Source organism: Telopea speciosissima, chromosome 8 (assembly GCF_018873765.1).
Source record: "Telopea speciosissima isolate NSW1024214 ecotype Mountain lineage chromosome 8, Tspe_v1, whole genome shotgun sequence".
NCBI lineage: Eukaryota > Viridiplantae > Streptophyta > Magnoliopsida > Proteales > Proteaceae > Telopea > Telopea speciosissima.
Window position 1 is genome coordinate 55,323,474 of NC_057923.1, and position 22,470 is coordinate 55,345,943.

Genomic DNA, 22,470 nt, shown 5'->3' on the forward strand with positions numbered 1-22,470 from the left:
AAAGAATAAGGGCTTAAGGTTGATCCTTGATGTAACCCAATTGTAATTAGGAATTCACTACCTTAACCCCCCCCCCAGTTCTTATGCCAGTCACCACATCATCATACACATCTGTAATTATGTCTACATATTTACATGACACCCTTCTCTTTTCTAGTGTATGCCAAATTAACTCTCTAGGGACTCTGTCGTAGGCTTTTTCTAGGTTAATAAAAATCATATGGAGATCCTTCTTGCCCTCTTTATATCTTTCCATGAGTTTTCTAAGTCAAAAAATAGCTTCAATCATGGATCTTCTTGGCATAAAACTAAATTGGTTCTCCAAAATAGTAGTTTATTTTCTCAGGTGGGTTTCAATAACCCTCTCCCATAACTTCATCGTACGACTCATTAGTTTTATGATTCCTATAGTTATTGTAGCTCTGAATATCACCTTTATTTGTGTAAATCGGGATTGCAATGTTTCTCCTTCATTCATCTGGCATTTTCTTTGTGGTCATAATCTTGTTAAATTGCTTGGTTAGCTAAGATAAACCACATATTCCTAAGCTCTTCCACACTTCTATAGGGACTCCGTTTGCCCTAGTACCTTGCCTACTTTCATTTTTCTCAAAGCTTCTTTTATTTTAGACATCCTAATTTTACGTATATATCTACATCATGTGGTGCCAAGATGAGTAATGCAGCCTTTCAGGGACCTATTACTTGAAAAGTCTTCATTAAGTAGGTTGTAGAAATATTCTTTCCATTTCCCCTGTATGTCCTCATCCCTTATTAGTACTCTACCATCATCACTTTTAATAAATCTAACATAGTCCAAAATCTTTACTCTTCCTTTCTCTCATTTTAGCTAACTTATAGATAGTTTTTCCCCTTTCTTTATGTTCAGATTATTATATAGATCTTCATATTTCTTCGCCCTTGATTTTCCCACAATCTTCTTTGCCATGTCTTAAAACTGGTTTTCTTGGTCTTAATGGCATGCATCAAACTTGTATATCATCTAATAAATAGCATGTAGACTGATTTTATCGAAATGAAGCTTCACAACTGAAATAAACACAATATAATAATAGTCGAATACTTAATCCTCTATTACATCCCATAAGATTATCTTAAAACACATCAATGTATCAATGGCTTATCATAAAATCTCACAAAAATTAGCCTTCACAAGAAAAAATTCATCATACAACCCTTGAAATCCATGAAATATTATTCATAATCCATAAGAATACGATGACTTTATCCCGTATGTGTTTGTTTTTACTTTTCTGTAGGTCTTGAATGTTTATGGAGTTTGATTACTATTTTTCAATTCCTGTAACTGTATTAAATATCGTCATATGGAAAATTAGTAGAAAATTACATTACTACAGGGAATAATAGCATGACGCAGGCTAGAAATCAAAGATCTAATTGAAGCCTGCAGGATAATGGTGCTCAAATTACAGAAAACTCAGACTTTAATGAATTCCTGAATATGTTATAGATTAGAAACTAAGAAGAAAACCTAAGAATTTCAGACTTCACAGATAGCAGAAAAGTAGCAGAAATAGGGAATATCAGAATAGAAACAAAGTAATAATAAAGACAACTGCAATGGAGTTAGCAACCTGATGTGTCAAAAGTTCTTAAACAGAACAAAAATAGAAACCGAGAGATAAAGAACAAAACCTGTGTAGGGAGTGGTAGCAGAACCTGTAACAGATATAGATAAAGAAGAAACAGGGGAAAAAGCAAGGAAATTGACAGGAGAAGACTGAGGTAGAAATAAAAGGAACGATAGAAAGATCCGAGAGAGAAAGAACTCGGCCACAGACGATCAAAGAGATGGGAAAAGACTCCTGTAAACCAGTTGCAACAGCTACTTGTAGGAGGGTTTGAAGGAATGGAAGAAGGGTTTGCACTTATAGCTGCGGACCGGGGGGGGGATTCAATTTAGAACAGTAACCGACCAGAACTGAAACTGGCTGTTTAAAACAAAACTGAATTGAACAGAAAAAAATCAGTTCAATTTTGGCATTGAAAAGTGAACTTTCAGTCGGTTCAGTTTGGTTTTGGTTTTAGAGTAAAAACCGTCTAATTGAACCGAGCAAAATTGAACTCCTGTTCTGATTGAAGATCTCCTCCTCATATCCTTACTGATCAGAAGGTAGGTGGATTCTTGAGTTCTATCCCTTGTTCTGGCTAGGCTATAAATCACATCTCGTCCTAGAGGCAGGGGACTCTCGGCTTGCTATGTGAAACTCTATCAGGAGAGGGCTATAAGGATAGGATATTGATAATTCTTAATCATATGAATTCGTACCGAACCTAACCCAATCCATACTAAACCCTATAATCATGTGTCTTTGTTGATTTGTGTGAAATTACCTACTATAGGTTTCTTTGTTGAGTTGTGTAAAAATGGGTTAAAGTTATCAGATTTGACATTGTGGGAGTGTATCTTCATGGTATTGTAATTCCTTCCGAACTTTATTTGTTCCAGCAGGTTATTTTCACTTGCACCGAAATACCGAGACCGTGTAAGAACGGAATAAAACTAAATCGGTTCAGTTCGGTTCAATTTCGGTGTTGAGGTTATGAAAGTTATTGGGTTTCGGTTTGTACATATTGTATCTTGAAGCAAACTAGAATTGAACCGAGTGACCCTTACCATATAGATGAAGCGAGGCTTGGAGGACCTGGTTTTACACTTTTACTTAGGTGTTTTGACACCCATCAATTGCAACGAAGGGGAGCTCTGGCGGAGGAATGAAGGATGAAGGTCGAGGCGATTTTGGTACTTGGGTTTCGAGAAAAGGGTAATCCGAAGGATTTTAGTTTTTTTATTAGTAATTTTTTTTTATATTTTAAATTGGAAACCGTGTATATTTTGCGTTTAATATGGGATAGTTTAAAATGCATGTAATTTTCCAACTCTTTGCAGGTAAATATGTTTTTTTAATCTAAAGAAAACAATTTTATCAAAAAAAAAGATCTAAAGAAAACAACGGTTGTAATTCACATATTTAATGCGAATTTATTAAAAATGATTTTATCCATTAAGGATAGGACAAAGTTTCCCTCCACCCATATTGGATGGTTCATCCATCATCATAGGGTTCACAAATCCCTCCTAAGATTTTGGCATGTTCTAAAATACCCTGCCGATACTTCCTGCCCTCTCTTGTGATTCCATTCACCGTGCTTGGAGGGAAACTCGATCTTTAAGAATAATACATAACATAAAGGATTTTCACCTCTATTTTCCATTTTAGGTGGGACCGACCCACCATTTGATGTCATGGACCAATAAAAACAAATGTTCCACAAAGACAGTCGGGAGCATAAATTATAAAATTGAGATCGGATTGGCCGAATTGCCAGTATGGATCAGAATCAAACTAAGCAGAGCGCGTGCAGCAGCAAGTTGGGAAGCAAATCAGACAAGAAGCCAAGTTCTAAAGACGCTAACGCAGGATAAAATGTGACTCAGCTAAGTATGTGGCTCCCCAAGTAGCTATTTTTACAACTGACTAAAACAAATGCTTAATTGCCTTAAGATGTTAAGGGTGTGAATTGCAAATCAATATCGTTTTATTTAAATCATAATTGATAAATCGTTTATAATCAGTTCAGTTTTGGTTTTCAGATGTAAAATTGTTTGTTAAATGGTTCAGTTTTGGTTTTAAGAAACGAACTCATTTAAACCATCAGTTTACCGAGAACTACTATGCTATTGAACTTATCATACAAACTAAATCGATTAAAAAAAAAAAAAAACTAGTCCTGACATTCTATATACGCTCTCTCTAATGTGTTGTAGTTGATTTAAACCATGTAACTTAATTTAGGGAAAAAGATCTCTACTTGGTGATGTTTACTATGTCCTGTGACAGGGCACCATGAAATGATGCCTCTGCCCCTTGGGTAGATATTCAGACGTGCTCCCCCATTGGCCCAAACGCTTGTATAGAGAACATGTGACCAAGTAGAGATCTTTTGCCCATTAATTTAGTTGTTTTTATTTCTTAAGTCACAATTTGAGACTAGATGCAGTGGTTTAAGCCTATGAACTTCAGATTTCTTAATTGGGTTTCAAAAATTGGTTTGTTCCCAATTAGGCCCAAAATTGCTAACTCGAATTGACAATAAAAATAAATCAATAAAAACCATTCAACCAATTTTCGATATTAGAACCTTATAATTAAACGATTTGGATTTGGTTTCTACCTTTCACACTTTGAACCGAATCGATTAAGATTTTTGTCGTTCCGAGCCCCATATCTGTGAATCGTATTTATGAAAATCGGGGATCATTGTTGTCTCTGCCTGGTTTGCCTCTAAAATTTCATATTCCACCAAACCCAGTAACTCCTGCAATCCCGAAGTACCTAAAATATGATCAGAATAGTGAGCTCACAGGCTCGATACACAAAATGGTGATTCAGTTGTATGGAAACTGTAATGATGATTCCCGCAGTCAAGGCGATAGAGGGGGTAATGAGAATATGAATCGAGTGAAGTGTGGGAGGAGAAGGGCAAGGTAAGGTAATGAATGGCTCTCCTCATTCTTTTGGGAAAATTTTAAGAAAAAAAGTTGGTAGTATGGTTCCTATATAGGGTAGTTTGGGCACGAATCCATGGATGAGCATCTTCTTCAGTCACGTGGTAAACCGTAAGAGAATGAAATTTTGTAGACAAGTAGGCCTCAAGATCCCCAATTTTATATGTCAAGTTTTAGTGCAAATGGACTTTTTGAACAAATTTTGGATTACCAAAATGGTGTTGTTGAGATGAAAGGCTGCGCATCCGGGTATGGCTTTAGATGGAGGGTATGTAGTTGAAGTTGAGCTTGAAATTTGACATGAGGTAAATTTAAACCATTTCCCGGATATCTAATGGTTTGCCACATCATTTTTCCATTTGGTAAAGTCAGGGGTTTCCATCGAAAGAACTCCTTTAGATATGTCAACATAGGAAAATTTTTGCTTAATCTATAAGGTCTGAAATACTGCCATTAATTTTGAGGGTTTGTCTCTTTATCAAACAAATCTAGGTAGAGAGGTATATGATCTGAATGCTTTTGTGTGTGCCTCCATAGGTTTGGTTAGTTTTTGCTTATTCAAGTAAAATTTGAAATGGTTGTGCAGCATAGAGATTTACGACCCATGATACAATATGGTGTTTCCAGTATGTTGTGCCACGGAATTTAGTCCTACATCACTGTGCCTTGGCCATGGAATGTTTATATAAGTGGCAACCATTCTTCACATGATACGACACGTTCTGAGTCTGAAAATATGCATCAGAAATAAAATCAAGTGAACTGGAATGTGATTGCGTACTCTAATACACTTACAACACGTTTTAAACCTGTGTGACAAACCTTAGCCAAAACGGACAATATCGTGACATGTGGGGGGACCTTGTGGACTGTGACACTTCACATCAATTATGTTTTTTTCCCATACACGTAATAATTGCTTGACAGTGATGATTGAATCATTGGACCACAATAGATGTGATGTATACTGGCCACTAAAATAGTATCCGATGGTTGATGAAGGTGAGCTAGAGCTACCCACTCTGAATATAAATAAATAGTTCCATCAATATTACAGATCCATAAAAAACTACAAATGTGGGTCTCTTTATCGTTTCTGAACCTTGTTTTGTGTAAGAAATTAGGTTAAAGAGAGAGAGACAAGGTAGGGAAGGGACCAGTTAGGGAAGAAGATAGAAAATTATCACCTCACTTTGTCTGTTTGTCAATTTTCTCAATTCCCTCTAATAGAGGGAGGTGGACCTCACCTGGGTAGTGTATTCAGGCAGGGGATAGGGTGGTCATTTCCATCCCCCTATTAGATGGAATTGAAGAAATTAACGTACAGATAAATTGAGGGGATCGATAACAATCCAGAAGAAGATACCTAAAGTTGATATTGAAAGCAAAGTGATCGTTAGCAACCGAGCCACTCACATGAGACTTGTCCTCCTTTTCAGGTGAAACATGCATGAGAGCCTTATCCGAAACCAAGCATCTAAGAGAATCAATCCATTTATTCCCCTTAATTGCTTGAACAATCCTAAATTTGCCTTGTATAATTCAGATAATTCACTAATATAAGCTTGGGCAAAGTATTGAGTTTTATAAAGTTGGCCAGTTTTGTGATATTTATTAATTTTTTCCGAAGGCAAAAGTTTTCCTTTTCTAATCGTGCTTGTTTATTTGTGCTATATAGAAAGATGATGTGACAAATCTTATTCATGTTGATGCCGGCCCCATGCTAGTAGAGGGGCCATGCGACCAAACATTGATCTTTATTTACTCATTTAATAATATACCCTCATGTGATGTCATATTCTCTAACGTATGTCCATGCACTTCCTTGAAAGTTCATATGTCGTCATACAAAATTGGACAAACACCTTGTTGTCTCCATGCAAAATTGGACTTGGTTTCTTACATGAAGCTTAAGGAAGAAAATTTTCATTCTAATGAGAAATAGATCTACTATGTAGCGGATCATATTAGGTTGATATTTTATGGACAGGTAGACCTTAAGGTTTCCTACTTGTTAAGTTCAACTCAAACATAATTTGTTAACTAACAAAACAAAAAATTGAAAAATTAGGAGAGATCTAGTAGTGGTTGGAGCACCATGAGACATGCATTGATTTACAGAAAGAGTATGAATTGGACGGGAGGATAAATGATTGAAATTGAAATTGAAATTGAAATTCGACATTGACCTATTCAATCCATTTCCTAAAATCAAAATTTCCAAGTAACTCTTTCATGTGGCAAAACTAGATGCACTTTCTAAGATCAAGACATCTTTTACAAAACTTTTTTTTTAAAAATTAATGCACCATATATAGAGGACTAATTAATAATTATAAATTTAGATAATAAAGAAAGAAAGAAATATGATTGCATAACATGTTCTCCATATCTCATAGATAAGATGCCTTTGTCTTCATTCTCTGTAATTGGGACTTTTGATAAGTGCATGTCCCAATCAATCACATGGCTCATAGGAGACAAGAATGCATGGCTGTAGAAGTGATCACAATAAATTTTATGTAAAGTGTATATATCATCATTGTGATCATAATTACAATAAGATTAATTCATAAACAAAGCTGATAAAAGAGATACTTAGTGCATGTGGGGTCTAAGAAAGGTCATACTGTTTGTGCAGTCATGCCTTTGCGACGCTAGCTATGACAATCATAAAAGAACGCCTACTCAAGTAGTCGAGCTTTGCATCAGAGAGGTCTCAGACAGCTCTGGCATAGAAGGAATAAAAGTCTGCTCAGTACATGAACTGATCCTTGCGAAAAGACTGTAGGTCCAGATCACCAACCCTCGAGCCAAACCCATTTTGGAGGTGTATTGGAAACATCTGAGTTAGAAAATCTAAAAAAAAAATTTTTTTTTTTTAAAAAAAAAAAAAAAAAAATTTTAAAAAAAAAAAAAAAAAAAAAAAAAAAAAACCAAGAACCTGCCCATTACAAAGCACTGGATTGAAAGTGATTCGGCTGCGGCGGTATATGCAATCCTCTCTCGTAAGATTCTTTGGAATTTGATGCAAGGGTGGTGGTCCATTTCTACTTTTATGGACTCTATTCAGTGGAGAATCATGCACTGCTATTGGGAAGCTAATGTAGCCGTCGATGCATTAGCAAATCATGCGGCTAAAAGCAAGAGTTCAAGCACTTGGCTAGCTCCCCCACCATTCATCACTCAGATTGTATATTGGGATGCTATTGACTGGCCTAATTACGGATTCACTTGATACTCTCTGTTGAGCTGTAAAATTTGCCCTTTGAGGTGTTTTTAGTTCGTCCTTCAGTTATCTTGTAACACTACATTTTTCATTTTCCAGATCAATACATTGCTGACCTTTAGCCAAAAAAAAAAATCATGCCTGTGCTTTTGCAGAGAGATTATTTTTAAACTTAAACCCATGACACCTTAATCACAATGGAGCAATCTTACTGTTGCACCAAGGCCTGCCACCCTCTTGAGAGTAATTTGTTTCGTATTGCAATTTTATTTTTAATGATAATTATCATGTTGCAATTTTCAAGCACCAAAGTAAGCATTTCCCACATATAATAAATCTTCAAAAAAAGGGACCCCACCAGATTGTAAGGCATCGGGCACCGACCAGAAGGATCTTCCTTTGTGTGAAATTGGAATATTGGATCTTCTTTTTGCTTTTCTGTTTGATTTTAATTGATAAAAAAAAAATTATAAATTTTAATAAAACAAACACAGTCAGACCTTGCCTGGATGAGGAGACCGGCCAGGAAGTTCCCACCAAATAAAAAACTGACTTGGAGGCAATATACCATAAAGCCTTACCGTCCACACATAAAACCCTAATTAATTATTTCTATTTTTCTTATTTTTATAAACTATATTATATTACTTTCATATATAGTGCCAAAACAAGAAGCTTCGATCTCTAGAGATACGATAATGTCATTGTACCTGCACTTAGCTCTATGTTTGTGCGTGTATATAGGCTTCCCATTGGTTATTATTGAGAAGGAGTAACTAGTAAGGGAAAATGTTCTCCCGTCGTGAGCGAAATGACAGTCCCTATGAAAGGTGGAAATCTTGCCCCTGAGATGTCAGTGCGCTTTCATTGGCTGTTGTGCATGTGCTTTCCATAGAGAATGCTCCCTCTTTTCTTAATTAATTCATCATTCTAAAGTTGGACTCAATGACTTTTTGATCAAACTCATCCCTTTAAGTCAAATGTTGCCAAAGAGGCGATCTTCTTGGAGTGGATCACATCCATCCATATTCACAGCTTCCGTCCACCGCTTTTTTTTTCTTTCTCTTTTTTCATTGCAGGTAGTGAAGAGATATATATTCAATACATAAAATTATTGTATACGTATTTTCTTCTAGGGAGAGGCTTTCTTACACTGCCAATGTGAGAAGGAATCTACACGACACATTAATGATTGTACTAAAAAAAGTATCATTCCGGAATTGCACAATGATAGCATGAGGAAGTTTTTCCTTTTCTTTGATAAGTATGTTTTTAAGCCTATTTAAAAAAAAATTTTGAATTTTTGTGGGAAGGCAGTCTCTAAGATTCTTTGTTGATATGTCAAGTTTCAGCCAAAATAGAGTTGACCAATTGCCTCATCCTCTCAATAGTTGTTTTTATGGTTTTCATACATACGGTATAGGATAGGGATCACTACGATGCCAGAGTGCAGTTTCCCACCAATGGGAGGGTGGCAAATTGAATCGTTCAGTAAGAAATTAATGAAGAGAGAGTGTAGGATCCACGATGAAATGAGAGAGAGGGCATATGCATAGGAATCTACACACTACCATTATTTCAATCTTGTTGCCTTGTTTTTTTTTTGGTTTAAAATCTTTTTGCCGTTAGAAATATAATATTTTAAGAAAAGATTTAGGAGAAATTTTGTAGCTATGGTTTACCTTCCAAATCACATATACACCATTGGATAATACCAAAAGATATCACTATCAAGTACACAAATGTATTTATTTTTTTTACAAAAAATGTAATTAAAAAAATAATATCACATGAATGATAGTGATTGCAAAACAGTTACCTACCAATAACTATGTATTTCCCCTCCCACTCCCCACCACCACCACCACCTCCCTCGCCGCTCAAAAAAATAAAAAATAAAAAATAAAAAAACTACCAATTGCCTAGGTGTTAACTTGTCTAGCATCAACATCAAATTTTGATGCATAGGGCATAGGCCAACCTTCTATATCCAGTTCAGAAGGCTTTGACAAAGAGAAGTCAGATTAATATACAAGATTTCTACTCGTCAATGCGGAAAATTATTCTCTTCAATTTCCTATTGTTCGGTAGTGTGGCAGTGCTAGTGTGGATGTTTGACACGTGGCAGCTCCGACATCCAACGGTCTGAACTCATTGATTATGTTGAGCTCAGACCGTTGGATGTCCGAAGTGCCACATGTCGAACATCCACACTAACACTGTTGCACTGCCGAGCTATAGGGAATTGGAGAGGATAATAATCCCGTTTATGCGGGTAGAGGATTTTGGCCTATAAATCTATGTACAATATCTTACAAAATAATTGTCAAAATTTTTGCTGATAGACTTTGTCTTTTATTTGCATACATTTATTTCTTCTTCTTAAGCTGTCTTTGTTAAAGAAAGGTAGATATCTGACAAAATTGTCATAGCTCATGAAATCTTTCATTTCTTGAAAAGCATAGGGGGAAGCATGGGTGGGTAGTTTTGAGGGTAGATATAACTAAGGCTTACATTAGTTATTTGTTATCCCTAGTGACTTATTCCCTTAAGATAAGAGGAAATAGTTTTGGATTTTTTGAGCCATCTCGTAGTATTAGATAAAGATGTCTCTTAAGTCCGTATCTTTTTATTATTATTATTACTATTGCAATGGAGGGGTCTATTTAGGATTTTGAATGTCTATCGGGTAATGGATTTCCCTAATAGTGATTTATTAAACCCACAAACATTATCTAGGCGTGGGTCACTGATTTGGAATAGTATTGATGTGATTCTTTTTCTTTTTTAAAAGATGGTTTGTAGGAAAATTGAGAATGGCAATGATATTCTAATTTTGAAGGACAATTGGATCCTATATATTGATGGCTTTCAAATCCGTGAGTCAATCTTGGTTAACCCCCAATTTAATCTTGTGAGTGCGCTAATTCATAACATGGAATGGAATTTAATCTCATCCATTCTAGTTTTCCTAGTAATATTGCTAGTGAGATCATTAGGGTTTCTACGAGTGACAACATTTTATTCCAAGTGGAAGAAATTTTCCTCTTCTCTTCCATTTTATGATTGCGTCAAGGGAAAGGGGAAATTATAAAAAGCAGGCAGCGAAAGCCTTGTTGTCTTCATTCAAAATTGGACTTGGTTTTTTGAACACAACCTTTGAAGAAAGAATCCCCTTAACGAGCACTAAATTTGCCACATAATAGGTTAACTTGAATTGAAAATTTTGTAATCCATTGCTCACGTATCAAGTTTCAACTCGATCAAAGTTTGTCCACTAACAAAGCAAAAAATTGAAAAATTAAGAGACCTAGTAATATTTGGAGTACCATTAAACGTGTACGAGAAGATATGACAATGGATGGTAGGATAAATAATTGAATTTGACACTAGCTTATTCTGACCATTTCCTAACTAGAAATCCAATATTCAAATTTTCCACATAACTCTTCTATGTGATAAAATTAGATGTGTCCATTAAAGAGAGATCTTTTTCAAAACCGCACTGAAAAAGTTTTTGCTTTAAAATTTAAGGACTAAGTTTTCCTCCACCCACGGTGACCCATTCACCGCAGGACAGGAGAGGGTGGGAAAGGGTATCAGGAGGGTATTCTGAAACATACTAAAACCCTAAAAGAGGTTTGTGAACCCTAGAATATAGGGTGAACCGTCCTCTATTGGGGGAGGGAAATTTAGTCCTAAAATTAATGCAGTACTATAGAAGAGTAATAATTATTAAGTAAGATAAAAAAAAAAATTTTAAAAGAAATATTATTTTATAACATATTCTCCACAGCCTATAGATGCCTTTATCTCCATTCTCATTGCTTGGGACTTGATAAGTGCATGTCCCAATCATTGACATGCTCATAGGACTACTATATATAGGAGAGTAGAAGTTACAATATATTTTTATGTAAATGGGGTTTTCAATAATCTGTCACACTTATTAAAAGAATCTTTACCATTTTCATACTTTATCTATTGAAAGTGCTAAACTCCTAAAGATAAAGATGGATTATATATAATTCAGACTCCATGGGCAAATAATTGGAGGTACGTAAGTGGCTTTATATTTATAAACTCTTCTTCATTACGGAATCATCATAAGAGATTGGACATTTTTTTTAAAATCTTTTATATTTTGAAACATTTTGAGAAAACAACCCCTAATAATTTCAGCATGAGAAAAATCTGTTAATAATATTACAAGTGGAACTAGATCATTAAAACTCTAAGCCTATGAGTGCAGGACTATGATGAGGATGCATAGACATACATGAGGAGGTATGCCATTACATGTCACGTAAGTGATTGAATTTGATGTTGAAATTTGACACATAGCTAATCCAGACCTTGACCTATCAAAGCAGATTTTCACTATTCACGTGTTTGCAGTACGTATTGCCACATGTGCAGAGAGTGTTGGGAGTTTAGTCTCACATCGCGCGGCTACTATATAACCTAAACACCTTATGTACCTAGAAGTCCCTCTATCTACTAGTTCAAATTTTTGGGATTGAAACTTTACAGACATGTCTATCCAATGGTCAAATGGAGCACCAATATCATCATGAAACTAATTTTATTTTTATTTTTATGAGTACCTAATTCTAAGGGGGAGGGAGGGAAGATGAGAACCAGGAGGCTTGTTCAAGCCTCCTAGTTGGGTGGGCTTTTACGCTCACACTGTAACCAACTGCGCTAGGCAATTGTTCTCGAGAAACTAAGTTGGTTTCACGATTTGTACCCATTACTTTTTTTTTGGCTAATGATCAGCAGTGTGTATATTAGATGTAATGTAAAGTACAAGTAGGATACTGAAAGTTAAGGAAACATGACCCAAGTGTTCCTTACAAAGGCTGGGTCCCAAACCAACCTATCACAATAGGCTAGGTAAATCTATAAGAGAGACGACCAAGAGCGTCCCAAGATATTTTCTGTGCAATGAAACTTGGTGAGTCAATCCACATATTAGATGTTTTCGTCTTTGCCTCGTGGCTAACTAACAAATCTGCTGCTGCATTTCCCTCTCGGTAACAGTGGGTAATTCGCCATCGAATGGTATCTAAATAGGTGGAGGCAGACCACCACCTCTGAATGAAGGCCCATGGTATGTTGCGAGCAAGAATAGATGTTACCACTGCAATTGAGTCACTCTCGATCCATAGGTGCATAATATTTAGATTTCTCGCTTGATCTACGCCATCGAAGGAAGCAGCCATCTCCACCATGAAGTTTGTACCCGCACCCTGGTATGAAGCAAAGCTTCTGATAACTGTACCCCTACTGTCCCTAATCAGTCCGCCCGCTCTTGAGGCGCCGGGGTTACCAAGTGATGACCCATCAACATTTAATTTCCGCCATCCTCTTGGTGGCTGCTTCCATATCACCTCCATTATATTTCTTGCTGGTGGTCTTCTGCTGTTGATTTGCAGCCTTCTAGCTAACTCCAGATCGCGGACAGTCTTCACTGCAACTTCTCTAACCTTGGAGCAATCCATAGTAGATTTGAGGCAAAGGTTCAACACCTGCATTGGAGCTCTTTTCATACTATCATATTTCCTTCTATTGCGCTCCATCCATATCTGCTGGCAAATAACAATCAGTAGGACCCCCCATGTTTTGGGAAGTGGTACCACCTTGAGTTTTCTTTGCCACCATGAGAATAATAGTTCAATGGATGGAACCCCCCCCCCCCCCCCAACTTTCACCAAAAAGGCTGAGTGCTTCGCACCAAATTGCGCCAGAGAATACACAATTTAAAAAGATGTGATTGGCTGATTCCATCTCTGCCGTGCATAGTTCACATCTTGAAACCACAGGTATCCTCTTATGTCGTACTCTGTAGTCCGTAGGTAGTGCACCATGCACCAATCTCCAACCAAACACCAAAGTCCAGGGATGCAGCGCCTGCTGCCAGATTGCCCAATACCAGGGGGTGTCGGTGCCTTTACTCTGATTGCATTCCAAGCCGTACTGACCGTGAACCTGCCTGAAAGAGAGTGAGGCCAGACTCGCATATCTGTGTTGTCCGTGCCCAGAACCCCCAAGTCATGGATTTTATTAGAAATTTCCTGTAAGGCCGGGGCATTCATCATTGTTTGCAAATTATCCCCCTCTAGAAAATCAGAAACCGTGGTTGATAGGTTTCAGGGCACCTGCGTAGGGAGTAGAATCTCCTCAATACTGCTATTCCCAATCCATCTATCATACCAGAATCTTATCGATCGTCCATTACCAACCACCCATCTCTGTTGATGGGTAATTGTACCCATTACTTTGAACAACCCTATTGGTTTCACAGTTGAAACTCTGTTGATGGCCATACCGAAGGTGGGGAAATAACTCCATTGATTTGTTTCAAACGTTCTCTGTAATTTTGATTTGTTAATTAGTACAATACTTTGTTGACCTTTAACCAAAAAAAAAAATTTGTTTCATAAATATAGACTTTTTATTAGATTACTTTAATATATATATTAGTAACTTTTATAACCTTCTTATTAAGTATCACTAATCTTCGACCTTGTCTTTTATTGTAATAAAAAAAGATGATTCAGATGCCAAGGTCAAATAGTTTTTCTCATTGACCAGACATTGCTTTTCTTCTATATTTTAATTTAAAAAATACATAATTAATTAATTTTGTAGCTATGTTTAATATTCCAAACCTCATCTCACACCCTCGAAGATTTTTTTGCTAAAGATCAACAAAGATAATTAATTTTAATGTGGTGAATTATCTTCAAGCTATAACATGAAAAATAACCCATAGCTATAGAATAATTGTTAAAAGATATAAATAATAAAAATATCCTATGACCAATGTATTTTTTTTCTAACAAAAAACGTAATAAAATAAAAAATAATGGATGAACGATCACTTTTTAAGGAATCAGTATCGACCAATTTGTATCACGATCGATACATGAGTGATACATATCGATTGATACAGTATGAATGCAGATTTTTTAGATGAAGAATGCTGTTTTGATTTAGTGTTGGACTTGATACGCCCAAAAATAGTCATCCAATAAACAATAGACACGTGGCACGACCTTACAAAGAAGGCCCTTAGTACAACACAACAAAACATGGCAACAAGACTTGCCTTGGGAGGCAAGCAACTGATGTCAGACACAACATGGGAGACAATTGGAATTGGGATCTACAGGAGAAGATTTCGTTCTCTGATAGGGTATGTTACCCTTCATTGGGATGACTAATTACTATCCCATTACCGCTACATGTCAGAGGATAGGAAGCAGGGAGGTTCTCAACCGCCTTGATAACCGTTCTAGGTATAAAAGCGCAAGGGAGACCCAGGTAAAAGGATTCTGACATTTTTTACTTACTGCTCTCTCCGTACTCCTCTAATCAACTCATCTGTGCGTCGGACTGACCTAGGCATCGGAGAATCCTCCTTCGGAATCCGCTCTAAGTCTCTTCTTTGTTATTTCTCCCATTGCAGATTGCACACATCACCAGGAGACTTTTCGACGACAGTAGAGGACTGATATGAATATCGGTATCAATTTTTCCGGCAACCAATATCCATCCTTATATGTGAACTAATCCGTTTGCATACATTTAGGGACCAACATTAATGCATGTGGTGCATGGTGTTGCTTGCAGACTAGTGTTGGATGGCCCTATAATGAGGATCCAGATCTTCTACAGCGCGGGCTGCTCGTCCTGCCGTGCTGTGCAAACACAAGGCGGTGCACATTGACCGCTTTACCCTTGCTCGAGCTCCTTGCCCGAGTGGGGGTAAGGTGGTCAATGCACACCGCCTTATGTCTGCACAGCACAGGCAGGACAGGACAACGCACCATAGAAGATCTGTGTTGCTATAACGATGTATGGAGCTTACATGGGTAGTCGGTAAAAACTATCCTATGTACGTAATTAATAGAATGTGGAGTCATGGTAGGAACTAGGAAGTTAATTGGAGTTAGTAAGTAGTGGAAGATGTATGGAGACCTAGAAGCTAGGTAACTCCTCGAACATCTAAAATTTTTTTAAGTAAATATTTTCAAGTAAAAGTTTTCAGGTAAAATTTTACCCCAAAACAAACAAAATTATTAGAGAAATTAAAGAGGCTCGGTACTTCAAAATTAAGTGAATTAGTTCCTAAATCCTCTATGTTGCTTAGTATTCGTGTCTTCGATCTTCAAGATAACCAAACCGTGCACATATCTCTCTCTGGTCATTCTAAACTTAGCATCAACGTACAATGTGTTCCCTGCGTACAGCTTTCGTGAGAGAAATGAACTCTCAAAGTCTCTTTTAACCTTTATCACCATTCTACTTCTTGTCGGTTTGATGGAGATATAGTCCACCAATAAGACACATCTTTTCGTCTCTATAAAGAAAAGAGTGATTCTCAACTCACAAGGTGTCATATGGAATTATGGGCAATTGATTCCTTCCTGCATTGACAATTCAAATCTCTCTTCTCCGATGAATATTATATGACAATGAAATGAAGATATAATGCAAATGGGAATTGAAACATGTAAACAATCAACATATGGATCATTCATTACACACTACTATTGCTTTCACTCACTCCTGTTTTCACATCTCTATTCAAACTCCAATCACTCCACCCTAGAGAGAGATGTTAGAAAAACAACACTCAAAATGACAATTTTGTAAAAGGGAAAAAAAAAAAAAAAATGAAGAGAAAAGAGAAGAACAAGCACAAGACAAGATTTGCGTGGTTTACCCCCAAGAAAGAAGGCTACATCCACGCACGGTCGAGAGATAAGACGGTTTCACTACTTCTGTGAAGCAAAATACAAACCCTCAAACTCACATCTCTCTGGAAAACCCTAACTTAGAAAGTACATAATTACCCCTAAAGACCCCACCCGTCGGTCTGGTTCAAACATGAACCAACATATGTCAAAATACATATCAAATTGAAAATCTCACCAGCGTTGATGTTTACACTTTTTGACCATTCTAACACGTTTCAAAAACAAAACGATCCACCAAAGAATCACCACAACACTTTCTGAATAGAAATCAAACTTCAACAATAATAGAAAACTCTAAGAGTCTGGACCCATAGAGCATAGATCGATGAGTTTGCATTATTGTTAGGATTCTTGAATTCGTATCGCCCTTTGAAGTATGAAAGTGATCATAGAAATGATGTTATCCCATTTTCTATTTTCTTATCCATAGCCTACGGTCCATACAGGACTTATTCACATGCAAATATGCAATCAATGGACCCCCGGCCACTAGTTCACGTTTTGTCTGTCCAAACAAACAAACAAAAGAAATAAAAAAAAAAAAAAAGTTTCTCAAACATCAGAGACTGATGAGAGAGAGAGAGAGAGAGGTTTCTTGGAAGCTTGAAATTTGAATCTATGAATCATTGAAGATTTGAAGGAGAGGAGCTTTCTAAATGATGGAGTTTGGAACCTTCACATCTCATCTACTAATGTGGGCACTGTTCTTTTGTGTATGCTTTCCATTAAAATAGTTTAAGATGATTAATGAAGGTGAGCTACCCACAGTCCCACACTGAATTTAATAAATTCTTAATCAATATTACTACCTACCTTAAAGTATAATTTGCTTAATTAATTCTCAAAACAATATCACAATTAAGCAAAGAAGACACTTTAGAAGCTACTTTTAAATGTCATAGACTGTGATGAGATAGATAGGTAAATTTGGAGATCACCTGATAAGCTATGGACATAAAAGAATATATATATATGAACCCTACTATTAATAATAATAATCTCTAGGTTTGTTTATAGTAAGAGCAGTATGGGAGGATGAGAATGATCGATTAGATGAGATTTTTTTTTTTTTTTTTTTAAATTTAGGGGGGGGGGGCGGCGTGGGGGGTGGAGAGGAACAGACAAGACCCCATCACCGACTGTTAGCATGGGGAATTGATTCATTTATATAATATTGATTCATGATATGATCCAGGTAATGCAATCCTAAGAGATATGCAAATAAATATTTATATGTTACCAAAAAAAAAAAAAAAATATTTATGGACCTTCCCTTGCATATTTCATGTGATCCAAAATATTGGCAGCCTAGCTTGAGCTATCCTTATCCCTTTTTTCTTTTTTCTTTTTTGTTGGAACATCATGAGGCCTATTCGAAGCAATGCATTTAAGAGTATGTATGCATTCATGAAAGGCGTTCAGGTAGGGATAAGGCGGAGATTGCGCGCAACACCATGTTTAGGCAGCACGGTCCTACAGGGCAGCTCGGCAATGGAGGATTCAAATTGATGAACTTCATGTATGGACTCATCTATATTTGTGAAAGCCTACAATATGGTTTGCAATCCTTTGCCTTCTAAAATTGAGATAATTTAATAATATAAGCTTGGGCAAATTATTGAGCTTTATAAAGTTGGCTAGGCCACATATCAAATTTCATAACTAAATTTAATACGGAGAAAAGAATGTTGTTGGTTGTGTGGATCTTGCGCCTACACAAAAGAACATGCAAAGTTACCACCTGCCACACTCTCATTTACTCGAGCACTGGTGTAGGTTCCACACGACCAGGTAACGATCCCTTGCCCATTTAATAATACACTCCGTATGACGTCCATATTCTCCAATATATGTCCATTCACCTCCTTGGAAGTTTATATATATGACTTTTTGGTACTCCCATATTTTTCAATACCTAATTTTGTCACTTGGCATGTAAATACTATTTGAATCGAAACTTGACATGTGAATAAGGGACCTTAAGGTCTATCCTGCTTTAACATGATAAATTTAGATTGCGATCACAAGAATTTTATTGCAAACCAGACGAACCAATGCATAAGACCTAGCTAGACCCTAACCCAATCTATTTTTTTTTTTTCGGTAAAAGACCCTAATCCAGTCTTGATAGTTCAAAGCTTGGAAAACCTATGACAGTCATAAGGTGTAGCTCTTGTTTGAAAATTAATAGGTGTATATATAATCTGAGTCTTCTAACTAGAAGCTTAGCCATCGGAATTATATATAATTAGTATGTTGAGAGACTTATTCAATTGTTTTTAACAATTATTAACCCTTAACATTCTAATAAGAGTAACCATATTTTCTTCCAAGTAGAAGAGATTTTTTCTCCTCTTTCATTTTATGATTGTGTAAGGGAAAAACCTTGTTGTCTCCATTCAAAATTGGATTTGGATTTTCTACGCAAACCTCAGAGAAAGAATCTCCTTAACGGAACTAGTTTTGCCACGTAATAGGTTAAATTGGGTTGAAATTTATGGTCTCCGGCCTTCTCTCATATCAAGTTTCAATTCAAACAGATTTTGTCAAGTGACATAACAATGTAGTGAAAAATTATAGAAGATCTACTAATAATTTAAATACCATTAAACGTGTACAAGATGGCATGACATTAGATGAGAGTTAAATAATTGAATTTGAGATTGAAATTTGACACTAACCTATTCTGACCATTACCTAAATAGAAATTCAATGATCAAATTTTTCACATAACTCTTTTATGCGACAAAACTAGATGTGTGCGTGAAAGAAAGATCTTTTCCAAAATGGAATACTATAAAGGACTAATAATTATTAATTATGATAATATATAACGAAAGAAATATTATTTTATAACATGTTCTTCACAACTTATAGATGCCTTTGTCTCCATTCTCTCACACTTATTAAGCATCTTTACTTCTTTTTCTTTTTTTTTTTGGGGGGGGAGGGGGGGGGGGGGAGGGGACATCTTTACCATTTTCACACTTTATCTATTGCAACTGCTAAACTCCTATAGATCGAGATGCGTTATATAATTCGGAAAACAACTTGAAATCAATTCCACATGAGAAGAATCTATTAACATTATTACAAGTGAACCCACACCGGAGGTGGCTGATTGTATTGGTAAAGTACAATTCTAACAAATCAGACGGCAACACGTGGCATAAATGGAAAAAGAAGATCAAAAAATATTGTTAAATTTTGTGGACAAGTTTGATCTAAAGGTCTTCTATTTATACATTTAAGTGATTTATCAAACCACTTTTAATATCAAATATTTGTCATATTGACAGCTTTGCTGGGATTAAATTTTGTGGGCAAGTTTTATCTCAAGCTCTCTTGTCTGTACATTAAGTTTCAGCATAATTCAAGTTCGTCAGGTGACAAAATAAATCATTAAAATTTCAAGACTACGAATAGATGATAGGATTATGACGTAAGCGATTGCATTTGATGTTGGAATTTGACACATAGTTAATCTAGATCTTGACATTGTTGGGGTTCAGTCATACATCGGCTACCGACTAACCTACAATCCCTTAATACACTTGGGAGTCCTTCCACCTATCAATTCGAACTTTTGGAATAGAAACTTTACATTGTAACAGAACAGATTTTCACCGTATCCACGTGTCTGCAATATATACTGTCACGCATGCGGAGGAGTATTGAGAGTTTAGTATCACATCAGCTGCCAACTAACCTAAGTCCCCCCATATTCATACACTTAGGAGTCCATCCAATATCATCATGAAAGCAAAGAGCATATATTGTGAAGTTCAATATCTATAATTTTACCTTAAAACAAAAAGGGTTCCATCTTTGTGATATGGTGTGTTGCATAGCACATCTCACTCCAATGTCTAATTGCAAATTAATTTCCAAAGGACTGCATATATAAGTTGGTAGGCTAAGTTCAATACTTTTAGATTCATTTTTGTTGGGAACTCCTTCCTCGCGTGGTGGAGTGATTGAAGGATTCCCTAGACACTATATATAGTTTCTACAATTTTAATAGAAAAATCTTATTTATTAAACAAAAAAAAAAAAGAGTCAACCACCTTCCTCAAGCTATACAAGAAGCATGCCTCTATGAAAAGGATTCTTCACCCAAAGCTTTACGCTAATTAATTATGCACAAAAATATGAGCGCGTATGAGGACAGGATGTTTTTCCTGTTCTCATGCATTTGGAATTTTGAAAAAGAAAAATCTATTTTAAAAGTGTATTTGGGTCCTGGGGACCTTAACTTCTTGTTTCCAACTAATAGAAAATTTTCAAGTAAAAGAATGGAGCAGAGCCTTAATATTGTCAAATGTGTGGTTTAAAATAGTAAAATATTTCGGTTCCAATACAATAAATAAAATTGGAAAAGAAGACTCCTTGGTCACATAGCTCTTCCATCCAGACACATGAGTGTGCAAAATTATCATTCCGACCTCTGTGAAATTTAAAATTCCATCCATGTATATGTTGAGGTTGGAAAATACAACTTTTTAACTTTCTCTTGGTAATGCGAGCAAAACAAAAAAATGGTATGTGCTAGATCAACAAAACACCCCAAAAAAAAAGAAGTACATATACACAAAGAATAGACAAGAGATTTACATGGTTCAGCAAAACCGCCTATGTCCACGGAGTACGAACCAACTTCCACTATGAATCAAGAGAAAAAGAAAAAAATATAACCCTTGCGATTTGACATTCAAACACAAACCCTCATGTACACCCTTCTCTCATCTCCCATATTCACTCAACATCTTCACCTTGATTGGTTCCTCGCTTAGTCCTTATACACATGTTACATCAACATTGTACCTCTTGGACTTTCACTTGGATCCTTACATTTTAGCTCCTCACTTGGTAGACACCTCTCTTTTTCTATAGGACTCATTCTCTATCTTATTTTTTTTTCTCTCTTTTTTTCTTTTTTTTTTTTCTATTTAAAGAAAACCCATTAACTCTTTCTCTCTTTACTTTGCTTAATGTGTTCACCACCAACTAACTTCTACTTCCTTGGAAGACCCGATCTTGTTGAAGACTTTACTCTTCCACTTGCTAGGAAGACTCCATCTCCTTGGAAAACTCCACATCTTCCACTCTCTTGGAAGATTCTTCATTATTGAAGATTTCAACTCCTCCACTAACTCATTTAAACCATTCAACCAAACATTCATCTGAGAAACCCTTTCCTTAACATCGTTGTATTATTATAGCTTGTTTCATGGTCAAGTAGATTTTTGTCATTGACCAAAGATATTATTAAACCCTAAGATCACCGACCAGATCTCTGAGTCATTTCTTGTGTGATTTTAAGAAGATCTTGCCTACCTTATTTAATTTTTCCTAATACCACTTACCCACTAATGAATCTAGCAAATCAATCATGCTTAATCTTATCAATTAATTAAATAATTAACAAAAAATATAAAATATGCTTTAATTATTATCTTATACATATTATGAACAATAAGTTATATATATTATCATTGTGATCGTAATTACAATAAGATTAAAATCATAAACAAAGCTAGTAAGAGATATATACATAACGTTGTCCATTGAGAGTAAATCTGTACTTTCAGGTTGCAATTTTCAAGCACCAAAGTAAGCATTTATCTCCCTTCATGTGAAATTGGAATATTAATTGAATCTTCTTTGCTTCTCTTCTTTATTTTTGTTAAAAATATATATATGAGAGAAAGATCGTTAACCAGTGTTGTGCTTCTGTGTGTATCTATGTTCAGATACAGCCCGACACGAAAAGACAGGTGCTGCTTTCTGGAAAAACAAAAAGGACCAGGTGTAACACACCAATCTTTTGCGCCAGACTGTATCTGGACACAGGTACACATCGAGGCACAACACCAGTTAGTTAGCATTCCTTTTCCCAATAAATATATCATGAGGAGACC